Source organism: Schistocerca piceifrons, chromosome 6 (assembly GCF_021461385.2).
Source record: "Schistocerca piceifrons isolate TAMUIC-IGC-003096 chromosome 6, iqSchPice1.1, whole genome shotgun sequence".
In the NCBI taxonomy this organism is placed as follows: domain Eukaryota; kingdom Metazoa; phylum Arthropoda; class Insecta; order Orthoptera; family Acrididae; genus Schistocerca; species Schistocerca piceifrons.
Genome location: NC_060143.1, coordinates 423075448 through 423093547, shown reverse-complemented (window position 1 = coordinate 423093547; position 18100 = coordinate 423075448).

The window sequence follows — 18100 nt, the reverse complement described above, 5'->3', positions numbered from 1 at the left end:
ATCAAAATTTTTCCTGGAATAATCATGTATAATTGAATAAGTTTATCAGAGGTTGTCATCTATTGTGGGTGAATGCACCGTCTGCAATAGAATGATAGAGAAGGCAGGCAACATTTCCAGTATGGCGTAACGTACATACAGCAAGAAAAGTTTTGAGATACTATAAGGATTTTCGAATCGACATTGGAAGCCTGTAGAACTAAAATAGTAGAAAAGGATACATTTCCTAATTAGCTAGTGACAGTGTCTTAATTTCACCTCAGTCTACTGCATTTCTAGCTTTTTATGGGTCAGAGAGGAAGATGGTTAGTTTGGGGGAAGAGACCAAACAGCGAGGTCATCGGTCTCATCGGATGAGGGAAGGACGGAGAAGGAAGTCGGCCGTGCCCTTTCAAAGGAACCATCCCGGCATTTGCCACGAGATTTGTGAGTCACTCCATCACAGAAGTCCAGTGCCTCACCAATTTTGTTGTAACTACTGCACTCCCCATGCACGTAAAAAAAAAGAAAGGTCTTAAAACATTGTAAGCACAGTGGCGATTTATTTTTCGTCTCGATATCACAATCAAGATTAAATACACTAATGTTTCTTACGATTGTTTCTTCTCTGTAATGGACAGGATTGTGAGTCAAAGAAAAGGTTCAGTGACGAACTTAAACTGCAGTTAAAATAATTACCATACAGAGTATTTTCAGGTGCAGAAAGTATATCCCAAAAACTCTTCAAGTACGTTTAAAAGATACCGAGAAATTGTTGTGCTAAAGTGAATTATACCATCTTACAGAAAAAATTCTTAAGAAATATTCGTCACGTATTACCTAGAGTTTTCTTATAGGTGTTTTCAGCAAATTATCAAAATCTTTCCTAAATTTTGAACAAGGTGATATCACCTTGTGGTAACTTACCAAGAGAATTATGGTGTACCATTATATTAATCACTGTATGTCATCGTGCATGTATTTACTGACACATACGTTAGAGGCTTATCAGGAGAGTTATGATTCACCTTCATGCACATATTTTAATATTTAAGCCCGTTAAAGAACAGCACCTGTGTCTTCTAAAAATTAGACTAGTACCGGTATCTCAGGTAACAAAGCCTCTTAAAGGTTACCTGATGATCTCCCATTTTCGAGATATTTTCAGCGATTATCGCCATACAATTCTTTACCAGAACAACTTATCTTCGCAATTCGTAAATGACTGGAATAAATCAGTTTTATTCGACGGTTGCTGTTTCAGAATCCAGCGGAGTGTGCCATCTGTAGGGCGCACTTGCAAATGCAGGATCGATGCTGCAAAGCCTCTCCTGCCATCTAGCAGCTACAGAACGAATCTCTACTGTTGTGTCTAATACCGCGCAGTCCATGTCTTTGAAATACGAGATCACTCCCGACTTTCTGAGGTTTCTGAAAGCTTTCCAGACATCATAAGCTAACTAACATACAAAGGCACACCTGTCTTTTAATATTTTACCTTATTTTGCCGATAAACATTAATTCATCATATACACTTGCAAACCATCTGATGGAAGAAATCGTCGCTTAGGCCGGTATTACACTATCAAATCTCTTTGTCCAATATCTTTGTCCAATATCTTTGTCAAAGATATTTGATAGTGTAATAGGGACTTTGTCAAATGCCGTCCAATATTTGATCAAATCTAGGGCCTCGCTGTATATTTGATCAAAGAAACCGCTTGTCTTCTGTTTACTGCAATGTGACATGTTACCACATGGAGCGCTAGCATCGCTGCAGCGTTCTGTCGTCTGTCGCGTTTTTATAACCATTGCCGGTAAATACAATTGGTGTGTGCCGACAACTACAAAATTAATAGAGATGTTTGAAGCTGATGAGGCGCTTTACAACGTGAGGCACCCTGAATACAAAAATAGATTAAGAAGATTGGAGACCTAACCTGACCTAACCTAACATAACCCTCTCCTGTAGCAAGGAATCAGAGTGTTATAGTGAGCCTGTCTTCTGAAGATGTAGCATTTCTTAAGTGAATATTGTGCTTTGTGATATGAGGATACACTTCATTGAGCACATACAGAAATGTATGCTCTTCCATTCTTAAGTAATTGATGTACGACTTGACGTCTTCCACTGTAAGCTCACGTAACAAGTTTTATTGAATGCTTTTATCGTGTCGTCGTAAAACCCACGGCTTCACCCAGATTAGATTGGTTTTTCGTTCCATAGATCCGTGCTGAGGAGATCCTCGTGGATGTGGAACATGACGATTTTTTAAAGCTGAAATAACAATACTATTAGTATGAATAAATACAATACATCACCTGTTTCTATTAAAAATTTCGCCAATGGAGTAGAAGGAGTTGGCCAGTAGTAAGTATTTCAGGCTCCTTTTAAACTGATCTTTATTTCTAACTAAATTTTTTATGTTTCCTGGCAAATTGAAGATGAGTGTTCCTGACAAGGGAACCTCCCCATCGCACCCCCCTCAGATTTAGTTATAAGTTGCCACAGTGGATAGACCTTGAAAAACTGAACATAGATCAATCGAGAAAACAGGAAGATGTTGTGTGGAACTATGAAAAAATAAGCAAAATATACAAACTGATTAGTCCATGCACAACATAGGCAACATTAAGTTTACATAGAACCCGCGAGCGCCGTGGTCCCGTGGTTAGCTTGAGCAGCTGCGGAACGAGAGGTTCTTGGTTCAAGTATTCCTTCAAGCGAAAATTTTAATTTTTTATTTTCAGATAATTATCAAAGTTCAGGCACTCACACATAATCAACTTCGCTCTCCAAAATTCCAGGACATGTTCGGATCTGCTTGGTCATATGCAGGATTTGACGATCTACACTCGGAAAAATTTGAAAACGTGAAAACATATGTTTTGACAGAGCACAGGGAAAACTGTGCGACTGTGAGACTTTTGGATTCATTTGTTGCAGTTTATGTGACAAACTCTTACGTTTTCATCACTTTTTTGGGAGTAATTATCACATCCACAAGAAAACCTAAATCGGGCAACGTAGAAGTCTTTTTACCCATTCGCCAAGTGTACAAGTTAGGTGGGTCGACAACATATTCCTATCATGTGACGCACATGCCGTCACCAGTGTCGTATAGAATATATCAGACGTGTTTTCCTGTGGAGGAATCGGTTGACCTATGACCTTGCGATCAAATGTTTTCGGATCCCATTGGAGAGGCACGTCCTTTCGTCTACGAATCGCACGGTTTTGCGGTGCGGTCGCTAAACACAGACACTAAACTTATTACAGTGAACAGAGACGTCAATGAACGAACGAACAGGTCATAACTTTGCGAAAATAAAGAAAATTTTTTTTACTCGTGGGGAGATTTGAACCAAGGACGCTGCGTTCCGCAGCTGCTCACGGTAACCACGAGACCACGGCACTCCCGAGTTCGCAATTTCCTTGATGTTGCCTATCTTCGCGTGGACTACTCAGTTTGTATATTTTGCTTATTTTTTCATAGTTCCACACAACTTCTTCCTGTTCTTTCGATTGATCTGTGTTCAGTTTTTTAAGGCCTATCCACTGTGCCAACTTAAAACTAAATCTGAGGAGGGTGCGATGGGGAGGTTCCCTTGTGAGTAGTGGACCCCTTTTTGAACTAAAAGAAGTGCTTTTAAGTCCTTGTTCAGATCATTTTTGTTCCTGGTATTATATGTATGAACTGAGTTGTTTGTTGGAAAAAGAGATATATTATTTACGACAAATTTCATTAAGATGTAAATATACTGAGAGGCAGTAGTTAGTATACCCAGTTCTTTGAAGAGGTTTCTGCAGGAGGTCCGTGAATTTACTCCTCAAATAATACGTATTACACGCTTTTGGACCTTGAAAACTTTTGTTTGACTTCAAGATTTACCCCAAAATATTATCTCATATGACATTATGGAGTGAAAGTATGCAAGCTTTTTCATTTTTATGTTGCCTATCTCTGCTAACACTCGAATTGCAAATACAGATTTGTTAAGGCCTTTCTGCAGTTATGTGGTGTGCTCCTCCCAACTGAATTTATTATCAAGTTGTAGTCCCAGGACTTTGAAGACTGTCAACCTCGTATGTATGGTTCCATTTTTCCCCCCACTTCTTTTCCGCATGTGCACACAATGCAATTGGAGTACGTAGAACTGCTGCTGTTAATAACAAGTTGTTGTCAGCCATCTTGAACTTTGACGAAAAATTTGATGACAGTGTAATACCCCTTGTAGCGCTACGTCAAAGTTCTTTGTCAAATATATTGGACGGAATATTGGATCACATCTTTCATCAAATCTTTGACAAAGAAATTTGATAGTGTAATACCGGCCTTAACATATATTTTATTTGCACTTTACCATTGATATTACAGTTAAACATGCTTTTAAAATCATCTCTGTCTGACATTTATTCTTTCCGTCAGTGTTGACGTTAAGGCTAACTTTATACAGTTACTCAACGGCAAATTGAGAAATAAATAACTATACCGTAATTTGACGAAGGTTTTCCCGTCTCTAGACGGTTACAAATTTTAAGTCTAGTTCGTTTCTTCCCTCATTGACTCTCTAAATGGTGTGGTTAATGTGAAGAACTATTAGTGAATGTCGATATTTCAGGGTACTGCTTACCTGGAAAGACACTGTAGCGTTCTTTTACACTATATCTTTTAATACTTTATTTTAATAAGACTTCGACATTGTTTTACAGCTACACCATATAAGTTTACTTATTGTTTTCACGTCGAAAGGAAGTTAATTTTTGCCGCTCGACATATCTTTTGTTTGCACGTTACTACTTACAGTTTGGTTAAGAACACTTATATAACAAACTCTGCCTGTCATTTATTCTGTCTCACAGAACATTTCCTTTCAGTTATACCTCGCAATTTTGCATTACCGGAAGAAAGTTACTCTGAGTATACAATTCTGAATTTACGCTCCCAGATTTACATATATCGGAATTATTCGGAAAATAAGGACCGATCGGTCGCGAAATGGAAACCACAGTGAAAATCCGATGAAGTTTTGCACACGCGTGTTGGGCAGTGTCTCTAGTATGCCCTTCGATCGCGTTACGTCGTTCTTTTTAGTTCTGAGCACACATTGAGCACATAAAGATCTATATCTACATGGATAATCTGCAAATCACATTTAAGTGCCTGGTAGAGGGTCACATCGAACCACCTTCACATTTATCTATTATTCCAATCTCGTATAGCGCGTGGAAAGAATGAACACCTATATCTTTCCTTACGAGCTCTGATTTCCCTTATTTTATCGTGGTGATCGTTCCTCCCTATGTAGGTCGGTGTCAACAAAATATTTTCGCATTAGGAGGAGAACGTTGGTGATTGGAATTTCGTGAGAAGATCCCGTCGTCCCGTCGCAACTAAAAACGCCTTTCTTTTAATGATGTCCAGCCAAAATCCTGTATCATTTCTGTAACTCTCTTTCCAATGTTTCGCCATAATACAAAACGTGCTGCCTTTCTTTGAACTTTCTCCGTCAGTCCTATCTTGTAAGGGTCCCACACCGCGCAGCAGTATTCTAAAAGAGGACGGACAAGCGTAGTACAGGCAGTCTCCTTAGTAGGTCTGTTACATTTTCTAAGTTTCCTGCCAATAAAAACCTGTCTTTGGTTAGCCTTCCCATTTAAGTTGTTCGTAACTGTAATACCTAGGTATTTCGTTGAATTTACAGCTTTTAGGTTAGACTGATTTATCGTGTAACCGAAGTTTAACGAGTTCCTTTTAGCACTCATGTGGATGACCTCACACTTTTAGTTATTTAGGGTCAATTGCCACGTTTCGCACCATTCAGATATCTTTTCTAAATCGTTTTGCAGTTTGTTTTGATCTTCTGATGACCTTATTAGTGGATAAACGACAGCGTCATCTGAAAACACCCTAAGACGGTTGTTCAGATTGTCTCCCAACTCGTTTATGTAGATAAGGAACAGCAAAGGTCCTATGACACTACCTTGAGGAACGCCACAAATCATTTCTGTTTTACTCGATGACCTTCCATCAATTACTACGAAATGTGACCTCTATGACAGGAAATCACAAATCCAATCACATAACTAAGACGACATTCCATAAGCACGCAATTTCACTACAAACCGCTGGTGTGGTACAGTGTCATAAGCCATCCAAAAATACGGAATCGATCTGAAATCCCTTGTCAGTAGCACTCAACACTTCACGCGAGTAAAGAGCTAGTTGTGCTTCACAAGAACTATGATTTCTAAACCCATGTACACTGTGTGTCAATAGACCGTTTTCGTAGAGGTAATTGATAATGTTCGAACACAATATATGTTTCAAAATCCTGCTGCATATCTACGTTAACGATATGGACCTGTAATTAAATGGGTTACACCAACTACCTTTAATGATTGTTGGTGTAACCCGTGCAAGTTTCCAGTCTTTGGGTACGGATCTACCGTCGAGCGAACGGTAGTATATGATTGTTAAGTATGGAGTTAATGCATCAGCATACTCTGAAAGGAACCTAATTGGTATACAGTCTGGACCAGAAGACTTACTTTTATTAAGTGATTCAGGTTGCTTCGCTACTCCGAGGATATTTACTTCTACGTTACTCATGTTGGCAGCTGTTCTCGATTTGAATTCTGGAATATTTACTTCGTCTTCTTTTGTGAAAGCATTTCGGAAGGCTGTGTTTAGTAACTCTACTTTGGCAGCACTGTCTTCGATAGTCTCTCCATTGCTTTCGCGCGGAGAAGGCATAGATTGTTTCTTGCTGCTAACATACTACACATACGACCAGAATCTCTTTGGATTCTCTGCCAGGTTTCGAGACAAACTTTCGTTGTGGAAACTGTTATAAGCATCTCGCATTGAATTCCGCACTAAATTTCGAACTTGTGTAAAAGCTCGCCAATCTTGGGGATTTTGCGACTGTTTAAATTTGGAATGTTTGTTTCTTTGTTTCTGTAACAGTGTTCTAACCTGTTTTGTGTACCAAGGAAGATCAGCTCCGTCGTTTGTTAATTTATGTGGTATAAATCTCTCAATTGCTGCCGATACTATTTCTTTGAATTTAAGCCACATCTGGTCTACACTTATATTATTAATATGGAATGAGTGGGGATTGTCTCTCAGGAAGGTGCCAAGTGAATTTTTATCTGCTTTTTTGAATAGGTATATTTTTCGCTTACTTTTCGACGATTTGGGGTCACAACATTCAATCTCGCTTCGACAACCCTGTGTTCACTAATTCCTGAATCGGTTTTAATGCTCGTTGTTAACTCTGGATTATTTGTTGCTAAGAGGTCAAGTGTGTTTTCACAACCGTTTGCTATTCGCGTGGGTTCATGAACTAACTCCTCGAAATAATTTTCAGAGAAAGCGTTTAGCACAATTTCGGATGATATTTTAGGCATACCTCCAGAATTAAAAATTAATTTTCGTCAACATATCGAGGGTAAATATAAGTCACCACCAACTATTATCGTAAGAGTCGGGTACGTGTTTGAAATCAAACGCAAATTTTCTTTGAACCTTTCAGCAACTGTATCACTTGAATTGGGAGATCGGTAAAAGGACCCAATTATTATTTTATTCCGGTTGCCAACATTGACCTCTGCCCATACTAACTCACAGGAAGTATCTATTTCAATTTCGCGACAGGTTAAACTACTTCTGACAGCAACAAACACGCCACCGCCAACCGTGTTTAGCCTATCCTTTGGGAACAACGTTAGGTTCTTCGCAAAAATTTCGCCTGATCTTATATCCGGCATTAGTCAGCTTTCAGTAACTACAAAGATTTGAGCTTCGGTGCTTTCTATTAGCTCTTGAAGCTCTGGTACTTTCTCAACACACCCACGACAATTTGCAACTGTTATACCAATGGCTCCTGTATCTACGTTCTTCATGTGTTGAACCCCAAACCCAACCACCCTTTGGTGAAAGTAGAAGAATCTGCAGCCTACACGGTCGCAGAACCGTCTGAGCCTCTGATTCAGACCCTCCACTCGGCTCTGTACCAGAGTTCCGCAATCGGTCCTGTCAACTATGCTGCAAATGGTCAGCTCTGCTTTCATCTTGCAAACAAGATTGGCATCCTTTACCACTTCTGTCAGCCGCTTCAAAGTGACATACATCACTGGTACCGACGTGTGCAACAACCTGCATTTGGCTGCACCATGTGCTCTTCATGACATCCGGGAGGACCCAATGACTCCACCCGGTATGCACACGGAGTGCAGATTGGTTTTCTTACCCTTCTTGTCAGCCAAGTCCCTAAGGGGCCCCATAACGCGCCTAGCGTTGGAGCTCCCAACTATCAATAATCCCACCCTCTGCGATTGCCCGGATCTTGCAGGCTGAGTGGTTTCCTCTGAAACAGGACAGGCGACAGCATCTGGCTCAGCGACAATGTCAGCCGCAGACAGCACCTGGAACATCAGACCAACCGGGAAGGCCTTACTTGCGGCCGCATGGGAAGTCTTTCGCCGCCTGCTTCGCCCCGGGGCGACCTCCCACTCGACTACAGGTGAGGGGTCAGCCTCAGTGCGAGCACTAACTGGGTTGTCGAGCAGTAACTGGGATCGGTGAGGACCGATAGGAGGACTCTGACGTGCTGGACGTCCGTTGGACCCCCACGGCCGGCCCGCAACAGTGGTGCCCATCCACTGCAGCCTCAAGCTGTTAACCGAAGCTATCACAGCCTGAAGCTGAGAGCGAAGTGTTACCAACTCTTAGCTCGCATCCGCACACAACAATCGCAGTCCCTATCCATACTAAGGACCGTGGAAAACTAAATTAGCAGATAAACGGACTGTCGGTACGTGCTGCGCAACTCTACTGTAGACCTTGACGAAAACTCACGAACTGTGTCTAGTTATATGTAGATATTCATAAACCTAACTACCGAAGCACTCAGGTGAAACTAAATTGCCCCTGATTAGGTGCTTGTAATATGTCACAAAATCGGTTTACTTTCCGACGCAAACGAAAGCGCGAGAACTGTGGCTATTAGATATTAAATTTACACACGGAAACTCATGAAACTAAAGTATTAAAGCACACAGATGATATAATAAAATTCACTGCTGGTTAGGAACTCCTAAATGTCAAAAATGCAGTTATTTCCCTGTTGCTGCGTCTGTCTCTGTCGGCTACTACTGCCTGACTGAACCTAGAACAATAGTGTATCCTACCAAGAACGAGGGCCTGGTGAGAAATTTCGTATAAAGCTATGCAGCCAACATCAAATAACTGTCGTGCGTTTCCTTCTTCAAGACGATTCTCAGCCGCATTCTGCAGGGGCAATGAAGATGTTCCTGCAACGTTTTCAGTTGGAAATGTTTGATTATCCACAATACAGACCGTAATTGTCTCACTCTGAGTCTCCTCTGTACACACATGAACCGCTGGCTATGAAGACAACGTTTTGGCACAGACAACGAGCTGTAGGCCAGCGTAGATAATTGGCGAAAAGCACTGGTGTCTGCCTTTTATAACGAGGGTATTGGAAAGTTGGTACAACGCTACGACATACGTCCAAGTTGGAACGGCGACTATGGAGATAAGTAGCTGGGAGTTGTAGCTAACTGTTGCAAATAAAGCAGTTTTGATTTTCACTGTGGTTTCCATTTCGCAGACCTATCGTTCCTTACTTTCCGAATAGCCCTCGCAGTATCCAATTAACTTCATACAGCAACTGCTGCATTATAAATCGGAAGCAATAGTGTAAAAACTGAAAACTTAACATTACAATTTAATTAATCCTGCGCTCAACGAACCGGTAATAATTTTCTTTTTCTGGCGTTAAAGATGATCTGACGTGCCACATACCACCAGTTCACTTCACTAGCGTTCTTAAAGAGAATATAAATGCGTAACTTAAATCGAAAATCGCCGCGAATGTTTTCTATCTGAGAAAGTTGCAGGAGCTAAAATAATACTGTCGATTAAATTCTTTCACTGCAGGCAGGGTCTAACGAATCCTACCAAGATTCAAACTTACTGTATGTATCGTCAGAATGCTTTTGCCCATAATAATTCGAAATCCGGCAGCTCCGTAACTTCATACTAAGAGCTTTTCTACGAGCTTCTTGAACTCAGAGAGATTTTTCTCCTTTGGAAAAGGTTATTTCCTAGTGACAGACACTTCTTTTCGTCCCTAGTAGTGACAGTCATGCTAGTCTGATGTTATACGTCGAAGCGGCAAATTCAGATCGGTGTTCCGTTCAGTGGTTTCACAGAGAATGGGACAATGAAGACCTGTAAAACAATCCGTAAGCTCTCCACACCCTACGGAAAATTATGAATTCAAGTAACAAACAGTTTTTCTTACTGAGAATTCTGGCGGGATCAGATTCAAAAAAATTAATGTTGTTCTACCTAGCTGTTGCCCTCTACCACAATCACATGTCAGATTATCCGATAAACAGTTACCTGTAGAGAAGATGAGACAAAATTTCCATATCCAAGTTAATGTATTCGTTCAAATGGCTCTGATCACTATGGGACTCAACTGCTGAGGTCATTAGTCCCCTAGAACTTACAACTAGTTAAACCTAACTAACCTAAGGACATCACACACATCCATGCCTGAGGCAGGATTCGAACCTGTGACCGTAGCGGTCTCGCGGTTCCAGACTGCAGCGCCTAGAACCGCACGGCCACTTCGGCCGGCTAATGTATTCGTAAGGTATTTTGTCCGTAAATAGGCACGCCACAAATATTAGCTTTTGCAGTTTATTGACATGATAGTTTGAGGACTTTCTGGAGGTAGTATCAGTTACCTTTACGATGGTATAGTTGATTTTCATTGTCTGCATCATATACGAGTAACAATAAATGCAGGAAAACCAGAGTGTATACTGGAAAGAGATTTTGTTTCTATTCAGTCGCTTTTGTGATAATCATGCGTTTTCGTCTTCCTTTTCTATTACTAGCATTTTGTTTGCAATTATCAAACCGGCGAATGGCAAGATAATATATGCATTACAAGAGGTAATTAACTACAGTTCTGCTAATCACTTGCTGATTGGACACTACCCCACTTTTGTTTCCTCATTTAACACATGAACTTTTTGTGCCTGATAGACTCAACGACCTCATTAACGTGTGAAACAGATTCCAGGTAATGTCTGTAACTACATTTAGCCGTCAACCTGTTGCGTCTAACACTCGCTTCACTCACTCAGGATGCGTTAGAACATGTTCTACCAATCTAACACTTTTTCGGTTGGCAGTTACCATTTTATTCTGCTTTGTCTATTCCAGCTTTTTATTCCACATAAAGCCCTTAACTCCGTTTCCTAAATAGTACCGTCAAGTAATTTTCATTTCAGATTATGAATGTTCCTTTCCTCCAACTTTTCTGTCGTCCATATATTATTACCACGTGTCTTGTTAAACGTGGACTTACTGCTTCCTTCATTCCTTCGATGACCCAGTGCAATCTGAACCATTTGATAAGAAAGTCTACTCTTCTTTTCGATTTCAGTATTTATTTGATAGTTTTCTCGTTTTTACTGCCCTTCATTGTCTTTGTTATATTGATCCAGAAAATAAATTAAATTCTGGAGACCCCGTTCATATCAGTAACTATTCTTGATTGTTTTCTAACAAAAAAGACATTTATATGTTTATCAGAGACATTGCTATCATACATACCTCATCTCATTCCAATTTCAAACCTTTCCTTCACTGCATCTTTGACATATTAGTGAGAAGAATCGCTGATAAACTAAACCGTTTCCAATACAAGACTTTGCACCGTTTTTTCAATGTGTATCTTGTAAATTATTCATGCACAGTTACACTAATGTAGCTTCAGAATTTTAATATCTGTTTCACGTTGCCTTATCCAAGGATCCGTCTATACATACCAAGCCCAGATTGTGCTTAGGTTTTTCTTTAAATTTCTTAAGTTGTCAATAGTAAAGTACTCATTGCCCTCTTCTTTGTAGTTTTTGGAGCAAATGCAACTCTAACTATTGATCATTTCTATCAAGTGATGTGGCTCAGTAGTTGAGACAATGCACACGTATGCACATGAAGAGCCAAAGAAATTGATACACCTGCCTAATATCGTGTAAAGCCCCCGTGAGCACGCAGAAGAGCCGCTACACGACGTAGCATGGACTCGGCTAATGTATGAAGTAGAGCTGGAGGGAAATACACTATGAATCCTGCATGGCTGTCGATACATCCGTAAGAGTACGAGGGGGTGAAGATCTCCTCTGAACAGCACGCTGCAAGGCATCCCAGATATGCTTATACTGTTCAATTCTGGGGAGTTTGGTGACCAGCGGAGGTGTTTAAACTCAGAAGAATGTTCCTGGAGCCACTCTGTAGCAATTCTGGATACGTGTGGTGTAGCATTGTTCTAATGGAATTGCGCAGGTCCGTTGGAATGCCCAATGGACATGAATGAATGCAGGTGATGGGACAGGATGCTTACGTACGTGTTACCTGTCAGAGTCGCATCTAGAGGTATCACGGATCCCATATCACTCCAACTGCATACACCCCAAATCATTACAGAGCCTCCACCTACTAGAACAGTCCCCTGCTTGCACACAGGGTCCATTGATTCATGATGTTGTCCCAATATCCGTACACATCCATCCGCTAGACACAACTTGAAACGAGACCCGTCTGACCAGGCAACATGTGTCCAGTTATCAACAGTACAATGTCGGTGCTGACAGGCCCAGGCGAGGCGTAAAGCTTCAAAGAATGTGTGCGAAATCTTATGGGAGTTATGTTCTAAGGTCATCAGTCCCTAAGCTTACACACCACTTAACCTAAATTATCCTATGGACAAACACACACACACACACCCATGCCCGAGGGAGGACTCGAACCTCCGCCGGGACCAGCCGCACAGCCCATGACTGCAGCGCCCTTGACCGCTCGGCTAATCCCGCGCGGCGCGTAAAGTTTGTGTCGTGCAGTCATCAAGAGTACACGAGTGGGCCTTCGGCTCCGAAAGCCCGTATCAATGAGTTTCGTCGAATGATTCGCATGCTGATACTTGTCAAGGGCCCAGCATTGCTGAAGGGCTGCAGTTCTATCACGTTAAACGATTCTCTTCAGCCGTCGTTGGTCCCGTTTTAGCAGGATGTTTTTCCGGCAGCAGTGGTGCCGGAGATTTGATGATTTACCCGATTCCTAATATTCACGGTACACTCCGGAAATGGTCGTTCGGGAAAATCCCCAGTTTATCGCTACCTGGCAGATACTGTGTCCCATCGCTTGCGAGCCGACTACAACACCACATCAAAATCCATTTCAGTCTACATAATCTGTCATTGTAGCAGCAGTATCAAATACTTGTCTTATATAGGCATTGCTGACCGCAGCGCTGTACTCGCCTTTTTACGTGTCTCTATATTTGAATACGCAGGCTTACACCAGGCCTACGCAGGCCTACCTTGGACGCTTCAGTGTTTGTGAGAAGAGTGGGGTTCAAACCACCATCGGATTGTCCTGGATTAGATTTTGTGCTGTTTTTCTAAGTCATTCACAGCAAATTTCAGAAGGGTTGCTTCAGAACTAATGTAGCATCCTATGTCATTCGTGTCCAATCGGAGGTTCTGCTCTAATGACGCCGGCCGCGGTGGTCTAGCGGCTCTAGGCGCGCAGTCCGGAACCGCGCGACTGCTACAGTTGCAGGTTCGAATCCTGCCTCGGGCATGGATGTGTGTGATGTTCTTAGGTTAGTTAGGTTTAAGTAGTTCTAAGTTCTAGGGGACTGATGACCTCAGAAGTTAAGTCCCATAGGGCTCAGAGCCATTTTTTGCTCTAATGACCATGTTGACAAGAAGCTAGACCTTCGTATTTCTATTATTTTAAAGTACTTCTTGTCTACCACGGTGAGTAAAGTGGGCTGTTCTTGACCTGGCACATTGCATCATCAGAGTCTTTTCAGTGAAATACCAGGTGATCTCATAGCTTTCTTCTTTGTGGGACAATGTACGTTTCAGCAGAAGCTGCAAACACACCACATCTACCTCAAGGTTTAGGTCAAGGACACCACCTCCCACAGTCACCTCCTGTTACAGTCGAAAGACTTATAAACCCCATCCCTCATCCCCTCCTCAAACAGCACTAAGAACGTCTGTGGAAAAATTACACTGTAGAGCAGAATGAGATTTTCACACTGCAGCGGAGTCTGCGCTGATATGAAACTTCCTGGCAGATTAAAACTGTGTGCCCGACCGAGACTCGAACTCGGGACCTTTGCCTTTCGCGGGCAAGTGCTCTACCAACGGGTTCTCAGGAGAGCTTCTGTAAAGTTTGGAAGGTAGGAGACGAGGTACTGGCAGAAGTAAAGCTGTGAGGACGGGGCGTGAGTCGTGCTTGGGTAGCTCAGCGTGTTCGGTCAGAGGGTTATCTGCCCTCTGTAATACAAAAAAACTGAGCTAATGGACCAATGACGAACTGAAACGGGTGTCTTGCGACGTCCGCCCCGAGCAGATGCAACGAACTAAAACTAACAAAATGAGACTAAAAAATAAAAAAATAAATTAAAAAATAATAAAAAAATTTAAAAAATATAAAAGTTGGTAGAGCAATTGCCCGCAAAGGCATAGGTCCCGAGTTCGAGTCTCGATCCGGCACACAGTTTTAATCTGCCAGGAAGTTTCATACACTGTATAGGTTCTAAAGTAATTTTCGATTCATAGCACGGTCTTTCTACGTAACAGTTACACTGTGGAGGCACCAAAACCATTTTTACACAAATTACACGAATAGCCTCCTGGGTCTATGTTTTAAAACAGTGGCCAACTATGTTTAACAATTGCTGTGCCCACCCCCTCCCCCCCCCCCCCCGACATATACAGAGCAACATGTCAGCCTCATATTAAATAATGGCTGAAGTAGAGGCGTTTTGTGTAAAGAAAGCCACTGTAGATGGATGGCTGGTTGCGAGGACATTGCCGACCATGTAAGGCAATGTATGCTGTAGGTGTCAGCTATGGTGCACCACTGTGACAGGACTGCGTTTTTTACTTCCAGACGGGAAGGGGATATCCCACTGGGTCTGGATCAAAGTAGTCTTCTGTCCAGCACACAGATATTGAATTTTACATACGTTTCTCTCCAGAGAAATGCTTCTGAAAGTTGGATTTTCCGATTTGTTATTCAGGATGGGGTTCAGTTCACGTTTATAGGTCTTCCACAGGTGTATGAAAAATGTAGAAATGTGGAGGAATGTTTTAATAGCACTCTACTGCAGCGCTGGAGTCTATGTGATCGCCGTAAGCTTATTGACACCAGTACTTACTAATTTAAGTTATAATTACAGCACCGAAGTTGGTCACTAAGTGACCGATAATCGATTTTGCGATAATAAACAAAAATATACGACCAATGCTGTCTCTCCTTCCAAGTATACCCATTATCTGGTCGTAGTGCACAGGACACTATGGAGTCGCCAATCAACAAATAATCCTTTACAACAGTCTCCAGAAGTGCGAATTCTGTCTCCTGATTTCTTTTGTTCGAAAGAGGTTTCGGAAAATACATAGGTAATGTTCCGTGATATTGATGTCTGCTGTTTGATAATGAAGCGATACTGTTATTTTCTGGTACCGACTGCTGTTCGCTTCTGGCATTTGCTGATGTTGGTTCCGGATTGTCCGGATTATTTGTCCAAAAAATATCGGAAGATGCAGGAGCAGGGGGCGCTAAGCGCCTGACTGACAATGACATTGATGGATGCAGCATTCGAACATGACGCGCTAGGTTAAATGTATTTCCTCCTTTATATGAAATACACTTAGAACAATAATTGCACTTTGCTTTCCCATCACCTAAATCGACGAAGAAACACCAAATTTCACTACTTTTACGCGATCGCGAGTTGCTAGCCATCATATTAGAGTGAACAGACACAAAAACTGCTTTCCGAATAAAATAAAGAGGGATTTTACCTGAAATCGTACCAGTACTACAGGTGACAGTTTACGTTTTGAATTTGGAGGGTTATTATCCTCAACAAAAATAAATTCTACAGGAAGACTTCTGAATAATTACTTAACGTGGGTATATAGACTTCGTAACAGTGGTAAACATACTCATTCTATTTTGCATTACATTTTAAAAGGAACATAAAATTGGACTGCATTTCGTTGGTAGCCCTAGTTTTCAGTTCATGAATACAACAAATAAGGTTTCACTTGGCAGATAAAGACGTTTTTGGGCGCTTCATGAGAAAATGTCGAGCAAGATTAAATGTAATACCTTCATTATATGTGACAGGTTTCTCTGTTTATCTTTCCTTTGTACCCTTCGACCATGCTCTATTTAACTCTCAGACACTGTAAGAGCGTAAAACGTTGCGTGCACGTTACTGCATAGTTCGGCCATCTGTTGGTAAAATTATGAAGTATTACGAAGCTTTATTGTAAGAGCGAGGCAAAGCGAGCGTAGCCGCGGCTGAGCGGCGAACTGGGCAACTTCGCTAGGCTTCCGTGCTTCATGAATGAACTACTTCATTTGAACGCTTCACTGCAACGAGTGAACTGAATGAAGAAGTTCACGGGAATGAACGAGTTAGACCCATCTCTAGAAAGAAGTGTATAAACCTCTAGACAAGGTATGTTTCAATCAGTTCTTTCTTGAATATATCAACATAATCAACACATTGTTTGCATTAAACTCCTTCAATATTGTTGCTCATTCCGCTGTGTTCGTTCTATCCAGGCTTCCTGTAAATGCCGATATGCATGCCAATCATTGATCAAGAGCGACACCCTGATGCTGTATGAGGATTTCTCTCATTTTGCAAAATATGCACACGGCACATATTTAATCAGTCGAATTCAACTGACGAAGATTGCAAGAAGACGCCATGGGAGCTATAAAGATCCAGCAGACACTACAAGTGCCAGCTACGTACACTATTCCATCACGGCAAGGTACCGTACGGGTCTGTAACAATACGTTCTTAGTTGTATTCGGAATATCAAAAAAGAAAAACCAACTTCTCTTGGAACTTTCAAAGAAAGGAAATACAGTGTTCAGGGATGCCCAAGGCACCTCCGCCGCATCACACAAGCAAAAATATAATGCCACTGACACACATAACATAAAAGATCATGTACGATCATTCCCAACAGAAGAAAGCCATTATTCGAGGCAGAAGTCAGCAAAGCAGTACCACAGTCCTGAGTTAAACATTAATCGGCTTTATCATGCATTCATGGAAAAATTTCCTGAGAGAGACATATTGATGATTGATTTTATTGCAGAGTCTTCAAGAGAGAATTTCTCAATCTGCATTTAGAACACGTGCCTGCGATAAGTTCGCCTGTGAAATAAACGCCAGTAGTGGGGCGTCCAGATTAGCTGCAATTTCTGCAAAAGAGCTTCACCGTAGGAAAGCTGAGAAAGACTTCTTTCTGCTTCCATTAAATCTAGTCAATATCCTTCGAGATCCGTAGAGACTGTAGCTATCGATATGCAACATGTTATGTTCACGCCCACTTTAACACATAGTAACATGTTTAATACATAGTGACATGTTTTATGTGCGCCAGCTGTCGAATCACAACTTGTGTATTCATGTGAGAAATTCTGCAGTCATGTATATGTGACACGAAGGAATTGGAGGCCGTGGAGGCAACGCTATTGCATCATGTCTTTTAAAGGTTCTGTCCAATCGATTGACACTTAAGCGCCAGCTGGAAATATGGTGTGACAAATGCGCTGGTCAGAATAAGAACAAGATGGTGTTGCTGGTACTAATGTATCTAGTAGTGAGAGGATACTATGATTCCATTGAACTGAAGTTTCTGGTCTCTGGGCATTCTTATACACCTTGTGATCGAGATTTTGGCGTCATTGAAAGATGAAAACGCGTTCGCAAAGCCATGGTGCCAGAAGAACTTCAGAGCGTAGTGAGATCGTCGCGGTTACACAACCCATTTCAGTTGGTGCCAATTATAAAATCTGATTTCTTTGATGTCCCCTGTGCCTGTGCTGAGTTTATAAATACAACAGCATTACAGATCATTAACAAATTGTGGATCAAAGTGTCTGTGACAGACTTACCGCAAATTAAAACGAAGTACAACCTTCAATGAAATGGAAGCATGGGAGCATCATAATATTTTCAG